General features: G+C 33.1%; 1 long non-coding RNA gene across 1 annotated transcript; it reads left to right on the top strand.

Annotated features, from left to right (window-relative positions):
* The first annotated feature begins 2,014 nt into the window (after window positions 1–2,014).
* On the top strand, window positions 2,015–12,769 carry LOC128280507 (uncharacterized). Its single transcript, XR_008270596.1, has 3 exons — window positions 2,015–2,160; window positions 3,079–3,120; window positions 12,692–12,769. It is a non-coding gene; the product is annotated as an uncharacterized LOC128280507 (long non-coding RNA).
* The last annotated feature ends 674 nt before the right edge of the window (window positions 12,770–13,443 follow it).

Below are 13,443 nucleotides of genomic sequence, written 5' to 3'. Positions count from 1 at the left end.
TATTAAAAATATAGTTAGGTTAAAATATGACATAGGTACCTATACTCTTTACAAATGTTTTTCAGATTTCAAAATTCAGGTTTAATTGATAACATTATTTTTTTTCAAATTTGTTGGTATGACAATTTGAAATAAAAAAAATCTCACTTAGTAGCAATGTAAATAAAAAATGACATTGTAATGAACCTAATTTAATAAAATAATTTTAAAAATGTTAACAGTTAGACATAAATTTTAAAATCGAAAAGTAAAAAACTAAATTTAAAAAAATAAAAAAATACAAAAACTTATCATAGTTATATAGTTATTAGTGAAATATTATCATGTAGTTACTGAAATGTATAAATTTATATATTTTAATGCAAATCCAATAAACTTATTTGATAATGATTGCTCAAATAAGAAAAATATTACTAACAACTGATTTATATATAATGTTTAATTGAATGTGGGAGGTTTTACATATTTAATTAAATGTATACCTAGTCAAAGCTCAAAAGAAAATTAAGGTTTTTGTAAAGACGAAACTTAACAAAAATTACTATTAGCATTTCTATTGTTTCTCATGAAAATGCTTTCGAAAAGGGTACATTTTAGTCTAATCTAAACCTTCAACTTCACGACTGAAAATAATTACAATATGGTTACAAATAATGATAATAGTTATAGTCTGTTTGGTATTGTGGAAAGCATGGGGGATAGAACGGTAGGTAAGGGCTCTAATCTCCAGAAAATATAAAATTGTAGTTTTAAGCTCCAGTTAATTTTTGGGATATCAGTGTGGTGAGAATTGATTTTGGTTGCACTGAAACACTCAACCAAACAGCTTCCCAGTGAGGTTGGTAGTCCAACTGCACCTCACTGGCTTTAAACGGTGAACCAAAGGAAGCCTTAGTCTCTTAAAAGATAATTAAATTGTAAATTAATATATATGATAAAATTATACTTTAACTTTCTAAAAAATAAAAATAAAATTATTTAGTCCTTCAAAAATAATGAAATCATAAATTAATAAATGATAAAGTTTATATTTTGACATCTAAAAAATTTATAATTCAACTTCAGCCCCCTGAAAAAATTTCTAGATTCGCATTTGATGGAAAGTAGTCATTTTTTGGGAAATTTAATCCGTTGGGAAGTATTTCTAACTTTTGGTATATCAAATTTTATTTATTTTCCTTGGCAATGTAATTCCCATGATAAGAGGTGAGAAAGTAACTTTCTCATGTACATTGAAAAGTTAAAAAATATTAAGATAAATTAACCCTATTTTATATTGGTTTAGCGTATTAATTCAGTAATAAACATAAAAACAAGAAGCTATTGCTTTCTTCTTTTGTCCTACTACTTGATTTTCTCTATTACTTCAACAGATTCTTCGAAAGTATTATGTATGCATAATTTTTTTTTAATTTATTTCAAAACATGTTTTATATTTAACTGATTTTATAAGTGCAGATTATATTTAGAAAATATATGTAGGACAAAATTGAAACAATTTTGCTTTCAATCAAGATAATAAATTAAAAAATATGTGTAACGCCCCAATTTTCGGGAATCCTGTGAATGTTGGTATAGGTTTAATTATGTTAGTGGGCCTCTAGAAAGCCTAAGCTTAAGATAGAACCCGACAATTTTAGTTAATTTTTGTTCCATAAGAAAAAAAGGGGTGAAATTATGAAATAGGACCTACGTGAAAATGTTTGAAAATGCTATAGGCTAAATTGAAATGGCCAAATAAATAGGAGTGCAAAATAGGAGGATTTGCATGACAAACCTCCCATTTTACATGAAGTGGCTAACCATCATGTTGTTGTAGACAAAATGTACACTTGATATCCATAATTTATGGTACAAATTGATACAAATTGATAATAGGTTAGGTAAATGTTCCATGATAATAGGTTAGGTAAATGTTCCATGATAATGGGTTAGGTAAATGTTTCATGATAATGGGTTAGGTAAATGTTTCATGATAAGAATATCATGTCTTTTGTATTAAAGAATTAAATGGATGAAATATGAAGTTTTATTAAAAGAAAAAGGGGTGAAAAGAACAAAGTTTTGTCCATCTTTGTTCATGATAGTTGAAAGTTAGAGAAGAGAAAGGAGAGGAGAAAACTCTTGAGTATTTGGTCATTAGGAGGAGGAAAATTGAAGGTAAGTTCTTGGTACCTTGCTTCTATTTTGAGGTTCGTGAGTTCTTCTTGATTCTACCTTAACTCTTGAAGTATATTTTGATTTTTAGTTGTGTTGTGAGCATTTAGTCATGAATTAAAATGAAGGAAATGGTTGTTGTTTCATGTTCTTTTGATGAAAAATGGAAGATAGGTGAAGTTGAGCCAAACAAATGAACATGCATGTGCCTTAGATGCTAAAGGGAAAAATCGGCTAACATGTTGTGCTTTAAAATGATGAAATGGAGATTATGCTTAAGTAAAATCATAGATATGTGATGATTGATTGGTGATATACATGTTTAAATAACATGCATGCAAGATAGGTGTATGAAAGAGTGATTTGGTAATAAATCTGCTTGGGACAGCAGCAGTAACGTGACTTTGGAAAATCACCATAAATTGTGGGAGATGAATTAGAAGCTTAATAAATTATGAAATTAAAGCTTGTTGAGTCTAGTTTTAAATGAAATAAACAAGAACATATTTTGAATTCTGTACAATGAGAAATTTGATTCGTAATGAAGAGTGGTCAGATTAGTCAAATAGTGAAACATGCGAAACTTTGAGAAAAATCTGGTATTGATTGGCCAAACCAAAAATTATGAAAATTTTATGGATAGAAGATATATGAGTCTATTTTCAAGGAAAATTAACGGAACTTGATTTTGAGTTTCGTAGCTCCAGTTATAAATGATTTAGTGACTGTTGCTGAAGAAGACAGCTTGCAGTGAAATTATGATTATGTGGTAAACATTGACAAAAATTTGTTAATGAGTTGCTTATTGATTTCTTATAAGCTTACTATGATATGTAAGTGTGGTTGACTGAATATTGTAAGGGGTTAATACGTAGTTCGTATTTGAATAGTTAGATTAACGTGTTAGTAATCCAATTGTAGGCAGTTCGTGTGTGGATCTCGTCAGCATATCGTCGGAAACAGGTGTGTAACTAACACCCTCTTTCTTAGTCTAGATCGGCAAAAGCCGAAAAGCCGAAATGCCGAAAACTGGTATTTTGTAGATTTGCGAGTGTACGAATGCTCTTGAGGTAAATCGATTAATGTTTTTGGTAAGCTGCAATGTTTGGACGCAAAGTGCATGATTTCTATGCCCTCGATATTTTTGGGCTTAATGGGCCAAAATTGGAATGATGGGCCAATCTGCCCAATTCGTAAGAACCCTCGATGCGTGATTCTGTTAGTACGTGAAAAGTAGGAATATGCATGAAAAACCCTAAAATAGATAAATTAATGAAATACCTTTAAAAGTGGAAAATTTACGCTTTACCCTAGTAGATAAATTACCAAATACCCCTAGGGTTAAATTGACCTAAATGCATGTTTGATTGTTGTTATTTACTGCATGCCATGTTGTTATTATCGATGCATGGGATTGGGATATTGACGGAGGAAGTAATCGAAAGTGGCTTGTCCACGATCTTGGAGGCTTTGCCTCAATTTATCGTTAATCGAGCAAAGCAAGGCCGCAATCATGGAGTGTTGGGTGGGTTGAGCTATCCCACATGGAGTGTATGGCTGGTACGGGTGGAGTGTAGTGGTTGGTGGGTTGAGTAGTCTCCCAAATGGGCTTGCATATGTTTACCGATGTTGCATGCATTTTGAAATGGGCCTATAGGCCATACTTGTTATCTGAATAAGGGCTAAGGCCCAATTTATTGTAATCAAAAGGGCTCGCCCAAGACCATTGTTACTGAATGGGCTTAGGCCCAATGGGCTTGAGCTGACTTGGACTTTGAATGGGTTTTCCTTACACACCGAGTTTCCTAAACTCACCCTTTTATTTTCATCCACGCAGAAATCCCCAACCATAGTGGGCTTGGAGTTGTGAGGAATTTGAGTGGCCACCCGCTCTGAAAGTTTGATTTTCTTCCGTGAATGGACATCCTTTTAATTACGTTTGAGGTTTTGGGCTTTTAAATGTAATAAGGCCGCTTATTTATTTTTGATGGTTTTAATATGTATTACTAAGATAGGTAATACTTATATTTAACTGTTGAAACTAGATAGCTTTAGGGCGCGTTTTCAAAAACAACAGTTGATTTCAAAATAACACGACAACAAGCAAAGCTTCCGCAATGAAAGTATTTTTCCAAAATTAATCACTTTTCCTAAAATGACTTAATCAAATCGGTTTTCCTAGAAATATCCATGACGTTAAGGTGTGGCAATGGCGGTATGCATGTCTAGGATTGGATCCGAAGGAGCTTGGTATAGCAATCCGATGGACTCACCACCTCTTTTCCGGTTTCCTACCTGGTGCACAGCTTCCATTCACTTTAACCCTTAATGAATTAATCTTTTGAACATCAAGTATGATTTTCTGGACTGATAATGGAATTTTTTTTACATTTTTGATGTGGCATGCCGGATCTGGCCATAACTTCTGGGCCGAGTTTGGGGTGCTACAATATGTCAACTAAAATTTATTATTAAACATTTAATCCAAATATTTGTTAAAATAAAGTTTATTACAAAAATTAAATACATGAATATTATCTTTTATTAAAGGGTAAATTCGTAAATTATCATTACATTTTTAGGAAAGTACTTAATGAACCGAGCATGATAATGTAACTTTCCTAGGATTTTGATCAATACTTTCCAATGAGTACCAAACATTATAAAGTAACTTCCCCAATAAGCACATTCCTAGCAATCACATTCTAAGGAATCACATTCTATTGGATTCATAACATAGGAAAGTACCAAACACTATGTTTTGCTTTCTTAAATTATAGTAGAAAACGAGGTTGTTTGTTATTGCTAGTTATAACTGTTGGTTGCAATGTCAATTGTAACTTAAGAAATATTTGATAGGATATTATAACTTGCCATTTTTAATTGGCATGTTTTGATTAAAATTGTTTACGTCTTTAATTGCTGGTTTTGAAGACATTTAACAACTTATCCATGACTTAATGTGAAAGAATCAAATCAAGGAAGGATTTGATTCAATCTTTCACTACAACTGAAGTTCTCTTAAATAAAAGATTTGATATTCAAAGAGTTTGATGACAAATCTTTGTAGAATATACTTATTATTAAAACCTTTTAAGTGATTATTTTAGTAGAATTAGAGATTGAGATTGATATTGATTGTATTTTAACCAGCCTTTTATGCTTATATATTGGATTGCTTGTTTAGGTAAAATATAAAAGAGAGATAGTAATTTATTTGCTCAATTAGGAACTGCAATTTTAGTGCAAAATTGTAAGTGAATTGGGTTATTTTCAATATCTTACATCTACACTTTTAAGGGAAAGTCTTAGTGGAGAGTGATCCAGTTTGAAGTATAAGAATAAGGTTGCAACTTGGTGGCTTGAACTTAAATCACAATTTGTACTTGTTAATTACATAGTGTATTACTTTTTGGATAAGGTCCCAAAGACATAGGAGATTTCAGGTTGCGTAAATAATTTCTATTGTCTATCTCAATTTTATTACCAGTAGTTATTTCATCCAGTTACAATTAAATGAATATATGATAGACAAAAATCAATGAATTTTAGAATTGGTATCAGATTAATTTGCAATCAAGATAGAAAGAGCATCAAATATGAGGCCCCTATGTTAGATGGAATAAACTATGCCTACTAGAGGGCAAGGATGAGAGCTTTTATATAGTCTATGAATGAAAAAGCTTGGCGCTCAATTTTGACAGATTAAGAACCACCAACTACTAATGTATTAGGTGTAAAGACTCCCCAAGCTAAGGCTACTTGGATGGGAGAGAAAGAAAAGTTGGCTAGTAGCAATTCAAAGGCTCTTAATGCAATCTTTAGTGTAGTAGGCTTTTAGGAGTCCAGATGAATTTCTAAATGCACCATAGCTAAAGAAGCCTGGACAATCCTTGAAACTGCTTACAAGGGGCCAACACTACGAAGCAATCTAGACTTCAGATATTGACTACAAGTTTAAGACTTTAAGGATGTAAGAGAATGAAACTCTGATAGAATTTTATGTAAAGATTTGTGATATTTCAGTTCAGGCTTTTGCATTAAGAGAGGAATACTCATTCAAAACTTGTGAGAAATGTGCTACAATACTTGCTTGGGAAATTAATGATAAAAGTGACTGCTATTGATGAACCAAAGGACATCAATAGTATAAAGATTGATGAACTCATAAGTTCATTGCAAACCTTTGAGATGAACCTTAATGAGACACGAAAGATAAAAAGTAGAGATGAAAAGAACATTGCTTTACAAGTTGTAACTAATGGTGCATTTGCAATAAAAGATTTGTAAGAACAAATGGCCTTTAAGAAGTTGACCAAGAGGAACGAAAGAAATGGTCATAAAGGACAAGACGATAGACTACATGATTACACATTTTAGTTGGATTTTTAAAGTTGTAGGGTTAGTTTTAATCATTACATTGGCACTCAAAAATTAGACTTCGACATTGCTTTAACCAGGTGGTGTTGGTGATGGGAGAGAAGATTAACCCCAAGGCTAATGAGACCAACTTTAACAACAACAACAACAACAACAATTAGTTTATCTTTTGTAATCTATTGATTATTTCTTTAGTAGTGTAGATTTCTTTGTAGCATATTTAGTTTGTTTTTTTTTTGTTTAATTGTGTTTGTTTACATGTTTTTTTTCAAACCTCCATAATTGGAGGTACTACAACTTTTAGCTTCAAGAAACAATGATAAAGGTGACTTCGATTATATGTTTACTAGTTAAAAATTAGGGAAGTACACCTTTTATTTATCTTTTGTTTAAACAATTTGGGGTAATTCTTGCTTCACGAGTGTATATAAAGGGGTGTAGTTTTTTTAGTGTTTACATGAGTTTTAGTTAGTTTTGTGACTTTATGATCACTTTTTTTTTCAAAACTTTTGTTCGTTTTTTGAGAACTTAGCATGAACGAACGTGATTTGAGAATCCAGAACCATTTCTTTTTTTGCATGCTTTGAGAAAATGATTGATTTAATTTGAGTTTGGCAATTGTTAGTATTGATATATATGTATTCTTTGATGAAAATTTTTGATTAGGATGCATTTATAATCTTGGATGTTTTGAATTGTTAGAACCATATTAACAATATTATTTGATTTGTAAATCACTTCTTACCAATTATAAGATTTTGAACTTTGGTATTCTAAATTAAGTTTTAAACTCCAATAGTGAAGAGGTTCCTATATGTATGTACGGCCATACACTAAGAAACAATGTAAGGAAGTGTGGTAGGTGACATAACAAGCATGGTTTTTTTAGGGCAAACTACACCTAAGGTCACTAAATTATTTGGTAAGTTTATGTTTTGGTCCCTCAACTTAAAAAAGTTACAAAATGTTTACTAAACTATTTAAAAATGTTCATTTAAGTCACTAGGTAATCAATATTTTTTTTTTTGAAGAAGTTTGGCTAGTAAACTCCAAGCGACAATTTGGTGACCTGTATGGTGGATCAATGCTAAGAAATAATGTCTAGCTCTATAGTTGTATCTACACTAGGGATGATAATGGAACGGGACGAGGTGGATGTTGTCAAATTCATTTATGTTCCTCAGTTGGCACATGATGCTCCTTCATCTGCCTCACTCCACTATAGATATATAATTTTAAAAATCACTAGCACCTTCGTGAATGTTGGATGCATCAATCTCTGCGTCGCTTTTTGTTAGTTATTTTTAATAATTTCAATCTTTTAAAGATATATAAAAATTTAAACATATACCTCCACTCAAAAAAGATATCACTCCATTAAAGCAACTCCAAATCAATCTCGAGGGTAATGTAGACATATACTTTTCTAAGGCCGTGAAACAAATAATGTTAAACAAATTTTAGAAGTTATACTAAAATTGGGATATGCAATAATAATAATAAAAATCGTTGAACATTTTTCCCTATGCTTTCTGAACTTTTCTCTGTTTTGCGGTTTTGGTTTTCCCGTGAGCGGACGCTGGGCTGACGGGTTGGCGGCTTGGCGCCGCTCACATCTCCGATCACACTCTTTCCTCCTTTGCTTCAGGCAACGGCAATGGCTGGAGTGATTGAGACCTTGGGCTGGGCTTATTAAAGCTGTTGAATTAATTTTGAGCTTTAGACCTCTTTGTAATGTAGTCTTTGATGTTTTAGTGAAATGCTTTTATCCTTCAAAAAAGATTGGGATATGCAAATCATAAATTACGCTTTTTCAGTTTAAACATATTAACTTCAATTAGGTAAATGGAGAAACAAAGTTGTTGGGGATGCATTAAAAAAATTTCAAATAAAATAAACTAATTAATAAATATTACCGATGATGAATTAAAGAAATCCAAAGTATAATTGACATCTAATTTTGGTTTTTGTAAGATGAAGGGACTACCCAAATAAATAATTATTTTTTAACATTAAGGAAAAAGAAATAAGAGATGGGAGTCCTTGTATATTCGGAATGGTTGGAAACAAAAATCGCGAGAAAGGCCCCCACCCAAAACTGGGGATAGCCGTTGGATTATTTAAAGATTTTTTTTTTGTTGATGCTGTGGGTTCACCCCACAAATTCTCAAATTTATCATATTGGGAACGCAAATACCACAGCGGTAGACACCTGCCACTGTACCGCTCTGCATTGCGAAATTTATCCCTTCTTTTTCATTTATTAACAAATCCATCCCTTATAGTGAGTTTTTCCTTTTGGCTTTATTTGAGACTGTCACTGGAATTAAAAGTTGAATATTCAACCTGAATGATAAAGACGAAGAATAGTTGGGTCCAGTCCAAAATTGAAATATAGATTCAATGAATTGGAAAATGTCGTCTGAAATTGTAAAATTGATGTCCAAAATTGAAGTGGACTAAGGTTCCACATCTTGGAAAATAACATCATATCTTGAAGTCTTCGCTAAGGTTGAATTGAATGCACAGTTTAATTTCCACACATGCTATCAATTTTATTTTCCATAATAAAAATGTCAATTTAGATGTATAGTAGCACCCTACAATTTCCGTCTCCTTTTCATATAGTAACATTGTTGCGTCTTGACTTTTGGAGTCATACAAACCGCCAATCTTTCAAACCTCAATTTAGTCAACTTTACAATTTTAATTCATTTTGATGGCACAAGCCATATCAGTACCAGTTTTATACTAGAAATTAATTTTTATATTTATGACATGATGTTAGTAAAATAAAAATAAAATATGACATGGTAAAATTGCATTTATAAATGCAATAAAGTTTCAAGTCATATCCCATCTTGCACATTTATTTTTTATATAAAATATAAAAAAACATACTTTATAAGAATAAAAGGTTTTTGGTAATTTTATAATTGAGTTAAGATCTAATTAGTAGGTTATACTCTCAGTAAAACACTTAAATATATAAATATAAAAGGGTCTTTGTAATTTTTCGATTGAATCGGGATTTAGTAGTGGGTGACACCAATTTAGCAAAACGTTAAAATATATAGATAGATACTATATATTAAGCCATTAAATAAGTTGGTGTTATGAGTCAATTGGAAGCTGGATACCAACTTAGTTGGGTATGAGTAAATTATTATTATTTTACAAAGTAAATTATATTATTTTAAGGGTATTTTTATTTTTTATATAAACAATAAAAATATGATGTCATTTGAAGCTAAGACATTATAATTTGAGCTAATTGCACCAAACATCCTCAAACTATGACTTTCATTCTAAATTGGTATTCGAACTTCAAAACAGTCTAATTACTTTCCCAAACTATCAATATTAATTAGGTCATTTCGTTATTAAAATCGTTAAATGACACTAGCTAAATTTAAAATAAAAAATTAAAGAAAAATAAAACGATATTGCATAACTTTTAAAAGTAAAAACAAGAAATAAAGTAAAACTGGAGAGAGAGAGATAGAGAGGGGGGAGAGAGAAAGAGAGAGAGGGAGAGAGGGAGGGAGGGAGAGGGAGAGTGAGAGAAAGAGAGGGAGGGGGGAGGAAGGGAGAGAGAGAGGGAGAGAGGGGGAGAGAGGGAGAGCTAGAGAGAGGGAGAGGGAGAGGGAGAGGGAGGGAGGGAGAGGGAGAGAGAGAGAGAGAGACAGAGAGTGTAACGCCCCAATTTTTGGGAATTCTGTGAATGTTGGCATAGGTTTAATTATGTTAGTGGGCCTCTAGAAGGCCCAAGCTTAAGATAGAACCCAACAATTTTAGTTAATTTTTGTTCCATAAGAAAAAAAGGGTGAAATTATGAAATAGGACCTATGTGAAAATGATTGAAAATGCTATAGGCTAAATTGAAGTGGCCAAATAAATAGGAGTGCAAAATAGGAGGATTTGCATGACAAACCTCCCATTTTACATGAAGTGGCCACCCATCATGTTGTTGTAGACAAAATGTGCACTTGATATCCATAATTTATGGTACAAATTGATACAAATTGATAATGGGTTAGGTAAATGTTCCATGATAATGGATTAGGTAAATATTCCATGATAATGGGTTAGGTAAATGTTCTATGATAATGGTTTAGTTAAATGTTCCATGATGGGCATTTCATGTCTTTTGTATTAAAGAATTAAATGGATGAAATATGAAATTTTATTAAAAGAAAAAGGGGTGAAAAGAACAAAGTTTTGTCCATCTTTGTTCATCATAGCCGAAAGTTAGAGAAGAGAAAGGAGAGGAGAAAGCTCTTGAATGTTCGGTCGCTTGGGGAAGAAAATTGAAGGTAAGTTCATGGTAGTTTGCTTCTATCTTGATGTTCATGAGTTCTTCTTGATTCTACCTTAACTCTTGAAGCATATTTTGGTTTTTAGTTGTGTTGTGAGCATTTAGTCATGAATTAAAATGAAGGAAATGGTTGTTGTTTCATGTTCTTTTGATGAAAAATGGAAGATAGGTGAAGTTGAGCCACACAAATGAGCATGCATGTGCCTTGGATGCTAAGAGGAAAAATCGGCTAACATGTTGTGCTTTAAAATGATGAAATGGAGATTATACTTAAGTAAAATCATAGATATGTGATGATTGATTGGTGATATACATGTTTAAATAACAAGCATGCAAGTTAGGTGTGAAAGAGTGATTTGGTAATAAATCTGCTTGGGACAGCAGCAGTAACGTGACTTTGGAAAATCACCATAAATTGTGGGAGATGAATTAGAAGCTGAATAAATTATGCAATTAAAGCTTATTGAGTCTAGTTTCAAATGAAATAAACAAGAACATATTTTGAATTCTGTACAATGAGAAATTTGATTTGTAATGAAGAGTGGTCAGATTAGTCAAACAGTGAAACATGGGAAACTTTGAGAAAAATATGGTATTGATTGGCTAAACCAAAAATTCTGAAAATTTTATGGATAAAATATATATGAGTCTATTTTCAGGGAAAATTAACGGCACTTGATTTGGAGTTTCGTAGCTCCAGTTATAAATGATTTAGTGACTGTTGCTCAGGAAGACAACTTGCAGTGAAATTATGATTATGTGGTAAACATTGACAAAAAATTGTTAATGAGTTGCTTATTGATTTCTTATAAGCTTACTATGATCGGTAGGTGTGGTTAGCCGAATATTGTAAGGGGTTAATACATAGTTCGTATTTGAATAGTTAGATTAATGTGTTAGTAATCCAATTGTAGGCAGTTCGTGTGTGGATCTCACAAGATATCGTCGCAAATGTGTGTAACTAACACCCTCTTTCTTAGTCTAGATCAAGAAAAGTTGAAAAGCGAAATGCCGAAAACCGTATTTTGTAGATTTATGAGTGTGCGAATGCTCGTGAGGTAAATCGATTAATGTTTTTGGTAAGCTGCAAAATTTGGACCGCAAAGTGCATGATTTACGTGCCTCGATATTTTTGGGCTTAATGGGCCAAAATTGGAATGATGGGCCAACGGCCCAATTCGTAAGAACCCTCGATGCGTGATTCTGTTAGTACGTGAAAAGTAGGAATATGCATGAAAAACCCTAAAATAGATAAATTACTGAAATACCTTTAAAAGTGGAAAATTTACGCTTTACCCTAGTAGATAAATTACCAAATACCCTTAGGGTTAAATTGACCTAAATGCATGTTTGATCGTTGTTATTTACTGCATACCATGTTGTTATTATCTGATGCATGGGATTAGGATATTGACGGAAGAAGTACTGAAAGTGACTTGTCCACGTACTGGAGGCTTTGCCTCAATTTACTATTAACTGAGTAGCAAGGCTGCAACTGTGGAGTGTTGGGCTGGGTGGGTTGAGCTATTCCCCACGTGGAGTGTAGGGCTGGTACGGGTGGAGTGTAGTGGTTGGTGGGTTGAGTAGTCTCCCCAAATGGGCTTGCATATGTTATTGATGTTGCATGTATTTTGAAATGAGCCTATGGGCTATACTATTATCTGAATAAGGGGCTAAGGCCCAGTTTATTGTAATCTGAAAAGGGCTCTGGTCCAGTACCATTGTTACCTGAATGGGCTTAGGCCCAATAGGCTTGAGCTGACCTGGGCTTTGAATGGGTTTTTCCTTACACACTGAGTTTCCCCAAACTCAACCTTTTTATTTTCATCCACACAGGAAATCCCCAACCATAGTGGGCTTGGAGCTGTGAGGGAATTCGGAGTGGCCACCCGCTCTAAAAGTTTGATTTTCTTCGGTGAATGGACATCCTTTTATTTACGTTTGAAGTTTTGGGTTTTAAATGTAATAAGACCGCTTAATTATTTTTGATGGTTTTAATATGTATTACTAAGATAGGTATTACTTATTTTAACTGTTGAAATTGGATAGCTTTAGGCGCGTTTTCAAAAACAACAATTGATTTCAAAATAACACGACAACAAGCAAAGCTTCCAAATGAAAGTATTTTCCAAAATTAATCACTTTTCCTAAAATGACTTAATCAAATCGGTTTCCTAGAAATATCCATGACGTTAAGGTGTGGCAATGGCGGTATGCATGTCTAGGATTGGATCCGAAGGAGCTTGGTACTTAAGCGACTCGATGGACTCACCACCTCTTTTCCTGGTTTCCTACCCGGTGCATGACTTCCATTCACTTTAACCTATAATGAAATTATCTTTTAAAACACTAAGTAAGTTTTTCTGGATCAACAATATAAAATGTTTTGAACGCTTCGTGGCATGTCGGATCTGGTCATAACGTCTGGGCCGGGTTTGGGGTGCTACAGAGAGACAGAGACAGAGAGAGAGAGGGAAGGAGGGAGGGAGGGAGAGAGGGAGAGAGAGGGAGGGAGAGAGGGAGAGATAGATGAGGGAAGAATGGGGAGAGAGGGAGAGGGGGAGAGAGTGAGAGAGAGAGAGAGGGAA

This window comes from Gossypium arboreum, chromosome 9, assembly GCF_025698485.1.
Source record: "Gossypium arboreum isolate Shixiya-1 chromosome 9, ASM2569848v2, whole genome shotgun sequence".
NCBI classification, from domain to species: Eukaryota; Viridiplantae; Streptophyta; class Magnoliopsida; order Malvales; family Malvaceae; genus Gossypium; species Gossypium arboreum.
The sequence above is the reverse complement of the archived record's forward strand: the minus strand, read 5'-3'. Positions and strand labels throughout refer to the sequence as shown.